The sequence below is a fragment of the Hyla sarda genome, chromosome 2 (genome assembly GCF_029499605.1).
Source record: "Hyla sarda isolate aHylSar1 chromosome 2, aHylSar1.hap1, whole genome shotgun sequence".
Taxonomy (NCBI): domain Eukaryota; kingdom Metazoa; phylum Chordata; class Amphibia; order Anura; family Hylidae; genus Hyla; species Hyla sarda.
This window is the reverse complement of record NC_079190.1, coordinates 44,817,485-44,830,032: the sequence shown is the minus strand read 5'-3', so window position 1 is coordinate 44,830,032 and position 12,548 is coordinate 44,817,485. Positions and strand designations below refer to the sequence as shown.

At 49.4% G+C, this 12,548-nt stretch overlaps 1 long non-coding RNA gene across 1 annotated transcript; it reads left to right on the top strand.

Moving 5' to 3' along the window:
- The first annotated feature begins 10,181 nt into the window (after positions 1–10,181).
- LOC130358433 (uncharacterized) lies at positions 10,182–10,659 on the top strand. The gene is made up of 2 exons (XR_008889524.1): positions 10,182–10,318; positions 10,404–10,659. It is a non-coding gene; the product is annotated as an uncharacterized LOC130358433 (long non-coding RNA).
- The last annotated feature ends 1,889 nt before the right edge of the window (positions 10,660–12,548 follow it).

Sequence of the window (12,548 nt, the reverse complement as noted above, 5' to 3'; positions counted from 1 at the left end):
CAGGTCACCGCTCTCAAATTTCAAATCTACGCTCTCAAGTTCCAGATTAGAGAACAACTGCGTATTTCTTTGGGACCTAGGAATTCAAGATCTATTTAAAGGGCCAGCATACCAAATACAGAGATGTCAGAACCTGCAGCCCCACAGTCCCCATCTGAACAGCAAGGGGGCGATGCTCCAGTGGCCCCACCCACAGGGTCTCCACCCCAAGCCAGAAGGGTGTTGCCGCCTTCACCAACACTTTCGACCTCACAAGGACGTGCTCTGCCTGTGATTCCAGCAAGACCTCCAGCACAGGCAGAGCAGGACCCAGCAAGTCCACCTTCAGTCTCTCCCTATGTGTTGGGAGCCCCTGTTGCTGCACCTGTCTTCTTGGGGAATCCTGTGTTCCCCAACTACAATGGTGACCCTTTTACATTAAGAGACATTAAAGAAAAATTCTACAGCCTCTTTGGATTTTATGCACTTCCCCCTCATCAACAGGTACAGCTGCTTCTGGGACAGCTCCAGGGACCCGCTTTGGAAGAACTTTGCACCTGGCCAGTGGCTGATAAAGCTACAGTGGGACAGATTTTTGAAGGACTTTCTCAAGTGTTTGAATCTCATTCTCCCTCGGAGGTACGCCTCCGACTCTATGAATGGCGCCAGAAGCCAGGTGAGACTCTCCGAGCATATGCAGTGGCTTTGCAGAGCGCATTAGAAGCGGTACAGAAGTTGGACGGCATCACGCCCGATCAGGGCAATCGAGTACTGATGGACCGTTTCATAGAAGGGGCACTGAACAAATGGGACAAGGCCCAACTTAGGATGCTGGCCGTGCAAAATCCCGACATGGCTTTCCCAGCTTTTAAGAGACTCGCGGTTAAAGTAATCCAGTCGGGACCTCAGACAGAAGAGACTAGTGTCTCCGCTACCGAATCTCCGGGGCCCGCGCCCCAACCGCCTGTCCCTTCTCAATCTGCCCCGCCAACACCTTCTTCTAGCCCTTGGACAGCTGATTTACAAGACATTAAGCAGGACAATGAACGGTTAGCCAAGGCCTTTAAAGAAATGGCTGTACGGCCAAATCCTTCTAGATCTGCAACACCACCATCTAAGAAGGCTGACCCTCGCCCTGTTGGTCCACGCGGTACCCCTCCTGTGAGACCACCTGGGAGTCAGAGACCCGTCTGTAGCTATTGTAACAAGAATGGACACTGGAAGAGCCAATGCTGGGCTTTAAACGGGCGTCCCCTGGGGTCGAGGACCGCACCCCAGGAGTAGAGGCTGATGGTCCAGAATCAACCAGGGACACGAAGGGACTGTCTATGTATGTAGCTTCTTGTCCTTATGTACAGGTGATGATTGAAGGTATCCGGTTACAAGCTCTGATAGATACGGGGTCTCAGGTATCCACGATTCCGCAGGGGGTTTTCTATAAGTACTGGGGCCCAGAAAGGTTGTGTGACCCTCAGGAAGCTTAGTTTAGAGTATTTGCAGGGAACGGGAAACCAGTACCCAGGCATGTTTACTGGGAGCCGACGTTGCATGTGGGAAAACATGTGTTAGGAAGGCAGGGTGTGATTGTCACCAATGTTAGGGATGAGGGGGCAGCTGATTTCATTTTTGGCATGAATATTATGAGGCACTGTTTTGATGACATTGTCTGTGCACTGCATGCATCTCTCCCTCACCTGTCACCCCCAGGCCGGCGAGCTGCCCAACACCACCTCAAAATCCTCCAAGCAGAACAGAAGTTTGTGAATCATCAAGGAGAAATCTGTCGAGTAAGGATCCAAGATATCCGAGCCGTTAATCTACAGCCACAGACGGAGACAGTTTTTTGGTGCCATGCCCGACCTGGGGTGAAAAATCAAGATTACCAAGCGCTCTTGGAACCCCTTTTACTGGAAGATTGTCCCTTGGTGCGAGCCGCTAGAAGCCTGGTAACCGTACGTAATGAGAAGGTTCCAGTGAGACTTATTAACCTCTCTCAAGTTGCGGTCCAACTACCCAAGTATACCCCAGTGGCTACTCTACACCATTTAGATGTCAGAGATGTGGTCTTGAAGTCACAAGTGGTTCAACGAGGACCTGACCAGAATCCTGCGGAACCTTGGTGGAGTCAACTACAGATAGGAGGAGAAGATACCCCCAAGGAACAGGTGGAAGGAGTCATCCAGGTGGCTAAGAAATATCAAGAAGCGTTCAGCAAGTTCCCCACAGACTTTGGCAGGACCACCATGATAGGATTCTCACTGGAGACAATCCACCCATTAAAGAGAGACATCGCCCTGTGGCTCCTGGGATGTATCAGACCATAAAGAAAATGCTCGTGGAGATGAAAGAGGCCGATGTCATCCAGGAAAGCCAGAGTCCTTGGGCTGCACCTTTGGTCCTGGTGAAGAAAAAAGATGGAACTATCCGCTTTTGCGTGGATTACCGGAAGTTGAACAACATAACTCATAAGGTTGCCTATCCTCTCCCTCGCATCGAAGAATCCTTGACTGCTTTGGGGTCGGCCGCCTACTTTTCCACACTGGATCTGACGAGCAGCTACTGGCAGGTGCCAATGGCAGAAGAGGATAGAAAGAAGACCGCATTTGTGACCCCTATGGGTCTCTTCGAGTTCAAGAGTATGCCCTTTGGACTGTGCAATGCACCAGCTACTTTCCAACGCCTAATGGAGCGATGCTTGGGGCATCTTAACTTCCAGAGTGTCCTGTTGTATTCAGATGACGTCATCGTCTATTCTCGGACATATCAAGAACACCTGGATCACCTGAAAGAAGTTTTCCAAGTCCTTATCCAACATGAACTCAAGGTTAAACCTTCCAAATGTCATTTGCTAAAGCCACAAGTACACTATCTGGGACATGTCGTCAGTGCTCAAGGAGTCCAGTCTGATACAGACAAAGTGAGTGCTGTGAAAGAGTGGCCTACACCCAGGACGGTGCGAGACGTTCGAAGTTTCCTGGGGTTTGCTGGATACTATCGGCGCTTCATTCCCCATTTTGCTCAAATTGCTGGACCCTTGACCGAATTACTGAGAGGGACTGCCTGGCATAATTATAATGGGAGGCTTCCCATACAGTGGGCCGAAGAACAAGAAGATGCCTTTCGAGCCCTGAAGTACCTCCTCACGGAACCCCCCATTTTGGCATATCCTGACTACAGCCTGCCGTTCCGTTTATACACAGACACTAGCTTTGAAGATCTGGGGGCAGTCTTATCTCAGGTGCAAGATGGCAAAGAGAGGGTGATTGCCTATGCCAGCCGGCATCTTCGAGGTGCTGAGAAGAATGATACCAACTATAGCTCCTTCAAGCTGGAGAAGTTTAAAGACTATCTGGCTGCTACTTCCTTCACGGTCTACACTGATAACAACCCCTTGGCCCATTTGAACACTGCTAAGTTGGGAGCTCTTGAACAGCGTTGGGCCTCTCGGTTGGCCAACTATGATTTCAACATTGGAAAACCAATGTTAATGCGGATGTACTCTCTCGCATGGCCCCGGGAGAAGCACCTCCTGCTGAAGATGTGTGGGAAGATGTGGAAATGCCTCCCTTCTACCGAAGGTTCGTGAGCCAGAATGCTCTAACTGCCCAGGCGAGTGACGGACCTGAACCTCCCAAAGTCCCTGAAGATCTGTCCACCTGGAAGACGCTTCAGGATGAAAGCTGGGTTATCGGGGACCTCTTAGACTATTGCCTCCACAAGAAAGTGCCCATTCGGGTGCGCAAGGCCTACGGGGACTTCGAATTGAAGCGGTTGTGGCGGCAAAGGAATCGCCTGTTCCTGCACAAGGGGCTATTTTACCAAAATTCCCTGGACCCAGTTTCCGGAGACCGCATACATCAGATTGTGGTTCCCAGAAGAGATGCAGCCATGGTCCTGAATGCCTATCATGATCAATCCAGACACTTCGGGGTCCATATGACAGAGATCACCATCAGAAGGAGATTTTACTGGATTGGGATGCGGGGAGACATCGAGAAATGGTGTGCCGAGTGCTCTGTGTGCAACGTGATAAAGAACCCCCGGAGGGACGCAAGACCCCTTTGCATCCCATCTGTACAGGAAGGCCGAATCAAATTGTTGCCTTGGATCATGTGAAGCTGGCCCCCACTCGATCTGGCTATTGTCATGCTCTAACTATGGTGGATCATTATTCCAAGTGGGTGGTCGTGGTCCCTGTCAAGGATCTTACCGCCAAGACTGCTTCTCTTCTATGGACTTTGGATCCAACCTCTGGGGTGTCCCGAATCGATCCTCACGGATCGGGGGACCACCTTTGAAGCCCAGTTGTTCCAGGATCTTTGCCGGTTTCATGATTGCAAGAAGCTCCGGACAACGGCCTACCATCCCCAAGGGAATGGGCTCTGCGAGAGGATCAATCAAGTGTTCATCCAGATGCTCAGTCACAAAGCACGAAGAGTGGCCTCAGCTGTTGCCTGAACTACTGGAAATTTACAACAACACTGTCCACTGCTCTACGGGGTATACGCTCTTTTTCCTGATGATGGGCCGACATGGCCAATTGCCAAAGGATCGAACCTTCGAGCTACAGGCACCTTTCAACAATTCTCCTCAGGCTTCCCAAGGTTGTGTGTCAGAGCATCAATGAAGAATTGAGGAAGGACATTGTTGAGAAGAAAATGGGTGAAGTTCATGAACGCCAGCAGAAAGATTATAATCGACATGCTTCGGCTCAGCCCTTGCGGCTTGGAGATAAAGTGTGGCTCAGAAAATTTCCTAGAACCCATAAACTGGACTCCTTGTGGGAAACGGAGCCATACACCATTACTGTGGTTCCTTATCCTGAAACGGACATGTACGAGATACAAAAAGACGGGTTTGAGCCACAGGTGGTCCACCGAAATAGGATAAAAGTGTGCCAGAAGGAAGATATGCTTGGCCCATCTCCTCCTGATCCTCCTGCTACTTCTACTCCACCTCCAACAAGGCCAATGAGAGAATATGTGCCGGGAGAAGGAATTCATCCCACTATGGACGTTCCTTTGTTCCCATCTCAGAAGCCTACCAAGTATTGGGGTATACCGTTCCCAGCTCCATCAAGCCAGCCGCCACTGGTTGCACCACCCAGTCAGTTGCCAGTGGCTGTTGCTCCCCGTCAACCACTATTGGTTGCTACACCCAACATCAGTCCTGCTCCAGTGACTGTTCCAGATATTGATAACACTACACCACCTGTCTTAAGAGAACCCCTCAGTTCAACCGAAGATGTTGCTTCCATTTCCAGCCCTCCAGCTGGTCCCTCGGGGACTGAAGTTCTTGAAGAATCCTCAAGTGAAGGAACTTGTTACGCCGAGCGCTCCGGGTCCCCGCTCCTCCCCGGAGCACTCACAGCGTTCTCCTATTCGCAGCGCCCCGGTCAGACCTGCCGACCGGGTGCGCTGCGATAATGTTCCCAGCCGGGATGCGATTCGCGATGTGGGACGCGCCCGCTCGCGATGCGCATCCTGACTCACTTACCAGACCCGTTCCCCGTCTGTGCTGTCCCGGCGCGCGCGGCCTCGCTCCCTAGGGCGCGCGCGCGCCGGGTCTTTGCGATTTAAAGGGCCGGTGCACCACTGATTGGCGCATGAGGTTTTAATCAGTACCGTCACCTGTGCACTTCCCTACTTATACCTCACTTTCCCTGCACTCCCTTGCCGGATCTTGTTGCCATTGTGCCAGTGAAAGCGTTTCCTTGTGTGTTCCTAGCCTGTGTTCCAGACCTCCTGCCGTTGCCCCTGACTACGATCCTTGCTGCCTGCCCTGACCTTCTGCTACGTCCGACCTTGCTCTTGTCTACTCCCTTGTACCGCGCTTATCTCAGCAGTCAGAGAGGTTGAGCCGTTGCCGGTGGATACGACCTGGTTGCTACCGCCGCTGCAAGACCATCCCGCTTTGCGGCGGGCTCTGGTGAATACCAGTAGCAACTTAGAACCGGTCCACCGACACGGTCCACGCCAAACCCTCTCTGGCACAGAGGATCCACCTCCAGCCAGCCGAATCGTGACAGAACTCCTGACGACTCGAAGGTGGTGTTGCGGCGGTCTCAAAGGACTACACAGGGCAAACTACCCATAAGGTACCACTTATCTCACTTAAAAAAACACTTAGGAATTGTAGCATATTCATACCCAATTCCTGCCACTGTTAGGTACACTTCTTCTTCTCTTTCATTGCATGTGTGAGATGCTCTGCCTGGCCAGTAGGTGCTCTTGCTAATACAGAATTAAACACGTAATTCTAGGAATAACCTAGTTAGGTTGTTTTGAAAGTGCTCTAGGGGTAAGTAGCGTGTAGCCGATAGACCCTAGCAGCCACCCTTACTGTGACCTAGCTTCCGGCTAGCCAGTATAACCTTATGTGTACTTACAGGTAACTTATTGTTGGCAAAGAAATAAAATGTGTGAGATAATATAAAATTGTCTAGTCAGCTTGACGCTAAAGGTATATAGAGCTGAACTAATGTCTAGATAGTCTCATGTATAGAGAGTTATATTAATGTTCAGTTTAGCCTCCAAGAATGTGTAGAGAGCCAATAAAAGTGTCTTAGGAGCTAGCAACTATATGTCAGATAGCTGCCTAATTGTCTAGTAAGCTTAGAATGTTTAGTAAGCTTAAGGAAAATGTCTAAGAAGCTAGAAACTAAAGGATAGATAGCTTCGTTAATGTCTAGATAGCATTCATGTCTAGATAGTACCAATTTCTAGATAGATTTCTATTGTCTAGTCCAGATACAAGTAGGAGTATCAGAGAATGTAAATGTATTTAATGTTTACTTAGGATGTATAGCAAAGATATAGATCATCCTGTTCTATTCCTAGTCCCTCTGTCTTAGGGGACAGGCGTCGAGGTCGACTTATCTTAAGTAAGGGGGTTTGTGGTGTCCCGGTACCGAATCCTACCGGTACCTTTGTTTATGGGTCCCCATAGCCAGAGTCCCTAGGTCGTCGGGGTCCTTTTGTATAGTCGACCCCTGGTCACCTCTCACCCCTATAGTCATTGATCTAATCATATGTTCCTTATTTGTGGAAGTTTAACTGTATAAAATGTATATAAATAGTTAATTACCTGTGAGAAGCGTAGCAGGACCTGCGGGTCACGTGGTCGGATGAACTATATGGTATTTCTGCTTGAGGACCTTTGGAGGTCCTTGTGACGTAATGCACTCATTTCCTTTGTGATGGTGAGTGACAGATGGCTGGACCAATCAAAACGGCCCCGCCCCTGCCCATATAAGGGCGCGGCGGCCATTAATATCTCTCTTGGTTCCTGGCTGTTGACGAGAAAGGATCAGCGCTGCTGTCATCAGTGAGTCTAGGCCTTAGCCTTGCGGCGTCGGCTGTTTTATTCCAAATTGTGAGTTTATCAATCCCTAAACACTCTGCAAGACCACCGGACCTTATCTATCCCCTAAATCCGGATGGATTTTCGCAATATACCCTGAATTCAGAGACTATTGTCTAAAGTCAAGGTCTGCAACATCTGTCAGTCATTGAGGTATATGGAGACTGTTTGATTGAGACTGTTACTACTCTGTGGATGTACCGCAAGCCGTTAAGTAAAGTTTATGCAAGTTCAAATTCAACTACCTTGTGGACCTTCAGTCTTTATTCTTATGCACCTATCGTTACTGGGAAGGGCGGCGATAGGCCGGAGAATCATCTCAGCATACTAGCCCTCAACCTGGCGTCACAAACTACAGGGTTAAAGGAGTACTCTAGTGGAGAGTATTCATGCTACATCCTGCCCGGGCTGCAAAATAAATGAAAATGAACCATCACTCACCTCCCTGGGTTCCCGCGGAGCGCCACTACAGCTGTTCGGTCCTCCGGTCCATCTCCTTCATACTTCCGGGTGTAATGAAGCGTCACAAGGCGCTCAGCCTATCGCCGGCCGCCGCGATGTTCAGCGTCGACCGGCGATAGGCTGAGCGCCATGTGACGCTTCGTTACACCCGGAAGTATGAAGGAGATGCACCGGAGGACCGAACAGCTGTAGTGGTGCTCCGCGGGAACCCAGGGAGGTGAGTGATGGTTCATTTTCATTTATTTTGCAGCCCGGGCAGAACGGAGTAGGAATACTCTGCACTAGAGTACTCCTTTAACATTAACCCCTCATTTACCGAAACAATACCCCCACTACTAACACCCCCCAAGGGCTACCACAATAACATCTGCCCCTGGGCTATAACATACACCTCACACCTTCACACCCTGTGGCACACCCCAATGGCATCTTGTGAGAAAAGAAAAGAGTGGGCAGTTTTTTGTTGTGTTTTTGCTTTGTGGTGCCTTGGGGGGGGGGGGTGTATGGCAGTTGGGGTGTAGAATAAATGTAATGTCCACAACCAGAGCTTTGCTGAAAACTTTCAGAAACTTCACTGAAGATTTTCTGCAACATGGGATAACAGGAACAGTCTTTATAACAAAGTCTATGTACAGCTTAGCTGAGATTGACGTATGGTTGGGACTTTTGTAAGTTCTTTAGCTTAGTAGGATTTAGTATGCGCAGATTCGCTGGATTTGGGTTTATGTTTAGGTCCAGGGTCCTTGCTAGAAGTAGCGGGGAAGTTTGTAAGAACTCACTGTTTGATTCGAGCCGAGGCCGGCAGGCTTTGGCCCAGTGGTTGCCGATGACAGCTGCACAGATCTTTACTCATAAGCAGCCCACGAGGAAAGAGAGCGATTAATGGCCGCAGCTCCCTTATATGGGCAGGGGCTGGCCATTTTAGGATTCGTCGCCACCATCTGTCAATCAGCTTTACAAGGTATTGTGGGTATCACATGACCCAGAACCTCCAAAGGTCCTTTTACCTACCATAGAGACTAAACTACATTCACATGACCCGCAGGCCCTGCGACGCTATGCAAAGTAAGTATACACTTTCTATACAGTATTTACATTTATTTTAGCAATATATTAACTATATGAGGGGTGACTAGGGGAAGACTAAAGAAGCGGAATCCCACAGTTACTAGGAACTCTGACTTTGGGGACCCCTAACAAAGGTACGGTATGCAATATGGTACCGGGATACCACATTTTTTTTGCTAAAAAAAACTCAAACAAAAATTGCGTCTGTTACTAGGCTTAGACTGGGATTAAAGGAAAAAACGGTCACCCATTCAGTCACACTAAACCCAATACACAGGGTTATAGTGCAGGTGAACATGAGACCGATGCAAGCTCTTTGACCGATATGTGTATCTGCAGTCCGGCGCGGTGTCCCTCTGAAGGTCCGCTTCTTCCTGCGCTGAATTGCACGCTGGAGGAGGCCCGCCGGCTGGACTTTAATATTCATGGGCGCTGGCCACGTGAGCGCTCAGAAGACACAAGAGCTCTCGTGACCAGCATCCACACAATAACCGGGTGTATCAGGTTTAGTGTGGTGAACGGGTGACCGTTTTCCTTCAAACACTACTTATGTGTGGCCTTTTTCAAAGCCCACATTGCTTTTTTTTTATTTTTATTAAATTTATCCCCCCCCCCTTCTGACAGATGTCTGTCCAGCTGTTGCAAAACTACAACTCCCAGTATACCCTGACAGACTAAGGCCGAAGGCTGTCAGGGCATGCTGGGAGTTGTAGTTTTGCAACTGCTGGACAGCCACAGGGGATCACTGATGCAGTATGTAAATCTCGGCCTATGCTGCCTGATCTTGAACTGGCAGCAGGAGCCACAACCACTTTAAATCAATAAGCAGCACTGGCTGCCGGGACGTCTGACGAATAATATCCTTCCGCTCCATACCACAACGTCAGGGGCATCACTCGTCAGACGTCCCAGCAGCCAGCGCTGCCCATTGGGAGAGATTTATCAAAACCTGTCCAGAGGAGAAGTTGCTGAGTTGTCCATAATAACCAATCAGATCGCTTCTTTAATTTTTTAGAGGCCCTTTCAAAAATGAAAGAAGTGATCTGATTGGTTGCTGCGAGCAACTCTGCAACTTTTTCTCTGGACAGGTCTCGATGAATCTCCCCTATTGAGCCTGCCAGAGCCGCAGTGATCTGTGTAAGAAACCTATGGGCCCAGGCTGTTAGGGCCACCAAATGATATTACAAATACTGAGTGTCTGGTTAGGAGAAACAAATATAATGTACCCACAGGGAGTGAGCCATTTGAATAAAAATTGCCATAAATCCCTGAGATATGTCATGCAGAATATGTTAAAAAGGTTTTTTGATTTTCAGCCAATCAGAAAGCAGCACGACTCAAATAGAACTCCCGTGAGGTCACACATGTGATGTCATCACTATTGTCATCAGTGAGGGGCCTAAACTGTAGGAACCTAGGAATACACATTCATACCCGCCTGTGACTGGTAAGTATCACATCTTTTTGTCCAGTTCCATGTGCATTTCTATAATAAACATGTAACTAATCTCTCTTTTCTTTTCCTATCTTAGATGCACACCTTCCAGGCTGTGGGGCAGCACATACACGGACACATTGGCCCAAATTCTAGAGGTAACCTCCTTTAGTATGCCCAGAGGAAGGGCAGTACAGTAGCCATGGATTCCCTACAGGTTTCCTCCCCTCTGGAGGTTTTTCCTGTCCTGAGTTAGTTACTGTCCGCTCTTTGTGAGTGATGGAGGTTACATAAAATCCCTACACAAACTTTTCAATAAATAATAAATAAAGTTCCCCTTTGTTTAAACTGTTCTTTGACTTGTTCGACTCATTTATTTTATTTGTGTGTGTGAAAAATAGTGTTATCAAAATGTGGATGACAGAAGTGTCCAAAACTGCTGCCCGATCTGCGCCATGTGATGAGGTGAGAGGCGGCTGGTGCTGGGGGGTACAGTTGTCCAGGCAACCGTAGGGCACCCAGCAAGTTCTGATGTCTTATGCCCAGAAATGGTCGGCTACTCACTGTGTCAGAAGATTCTCATCCTAGATATGAAGACAATCAGGGATCAAAACCTGTGGAGAGGAAAAGGTGACCAGTTGCCCATAGCAACCAATCAGATCACTTCTTCTATTTTTCAGAGGTCTTGTTAAGAATGAAAGAAGCAATCTGATTGGTTGCTATGGGAAACTGATCAACTTTTCCCTTGCACGGGTTTTGATAAATCTCCCCAATAATTATTACAACCATGTCACACACTTAGGGTTGCCACCTGGCTGGTATTTTATCAGCACAGCTGGTATTTTAGACACCCTGCCAGTATTTGTAATATAAAAATAGCTCTGATTGGTGAAGATTTCTCCCTCACACAGAGGAACTCAGCACACTCAGCACAAAGGGAGAAGATTAACCCCTTAAGGACCACGGACATATGGGTACGACCTTGCTCCCTGGTACTTAAGGACCGAGGGCGTTCCTGTACGCCCGTGGGAATTTCCATCACCCCCCGTGTGCCGGGCGTGGACCGGACCGGGATGACTGCTGATATTTATCTGCAGGCATCCCGTGCCAATGCCCAGGGGGGTCCTCAGACCACCCCATGTCAGCAATCGCCACAAATCACCGGTGAATTCACACAGGCGATTTGCGACGATTCCGTGTCACACAGGTCTCCGCTGACCCGGTGACCTGAAAAATAAGGGATAGGAGTTAGGTGGAAGGGGTGCCACCCCTCCTATCCCTGCTATTGGTTAATCAGAAGCGATCGACCAATAGCAGATTGGGGGCGGGGGATTAACGTTCGGTTCCCCCCCCACTCTGCCCACCCACTGTTGTCCAGGCAGAGCAGGGGAACTGTCAATAAAGGGGAACCGTCGGCGCCAGAGGTTACTTACCCTTGGCTGCGATCCCGAGCGCCGATCCTCGGCGGCGGCGATGACGTGCGGCAGGCTCCATGGATCCTACGGAAGCCGGCAAATAGTTGCCTAGCAACATCTGGAGGGCTACAGTTTGAGACCACTATACAGTGGTCTCTAAACTGTAGCCCTCCAGATGTTGCATAACTACAACTCCCAGCATGCCCAAACAGCTGTTTGCTGTTTCGGCATGCTGGGATTTGTAGTTTCGCAACAGCTAGAGGGCTACATTTTGGAGATCACTGTGCAGTGGTCTCTAAACTGTGGCCCTCTAGATCTTGCAAAACCACAACTCTCAGCATGCCCACACAGCAGTGACCACGGGCATATGGGTACGACCTTGCTCCCTGGTACTTAAAGGGGCACTGACATGAAGTAAAAAAATTAATATGTTGTAGTACTTAACCTGTTGGGGACAAAGGGCGTATGCATACGCCCTTGCGTCCTGGTACGGGGACCGGGCCGGGGTTACTGCTGATATCTATCAGCAGGCACCCCGTGCAAATGCCCAGGGGGGTCATTAGACCCCCCCCCCATGTTGGCGATCGGCGCAAGTCGCAAGTGAATTCACACTTGCGATTTGCGCCGATTCCGGGTCATTACGGGTCTATGTTGACCCGGTGACCCGGAATAGAAGGGAGATCGCGGGTGTCTAAGACACCCACGATGCCCCTAAAGCGATAGGAATGAGGTGGCATGGGTGCCACCCCTCCTATCTCTGCTATTGGTGGTCTAGACGTGACCACCAATAGCAAATCTGGGGCGAGGGGGGTTTACTTTCGTTTTCC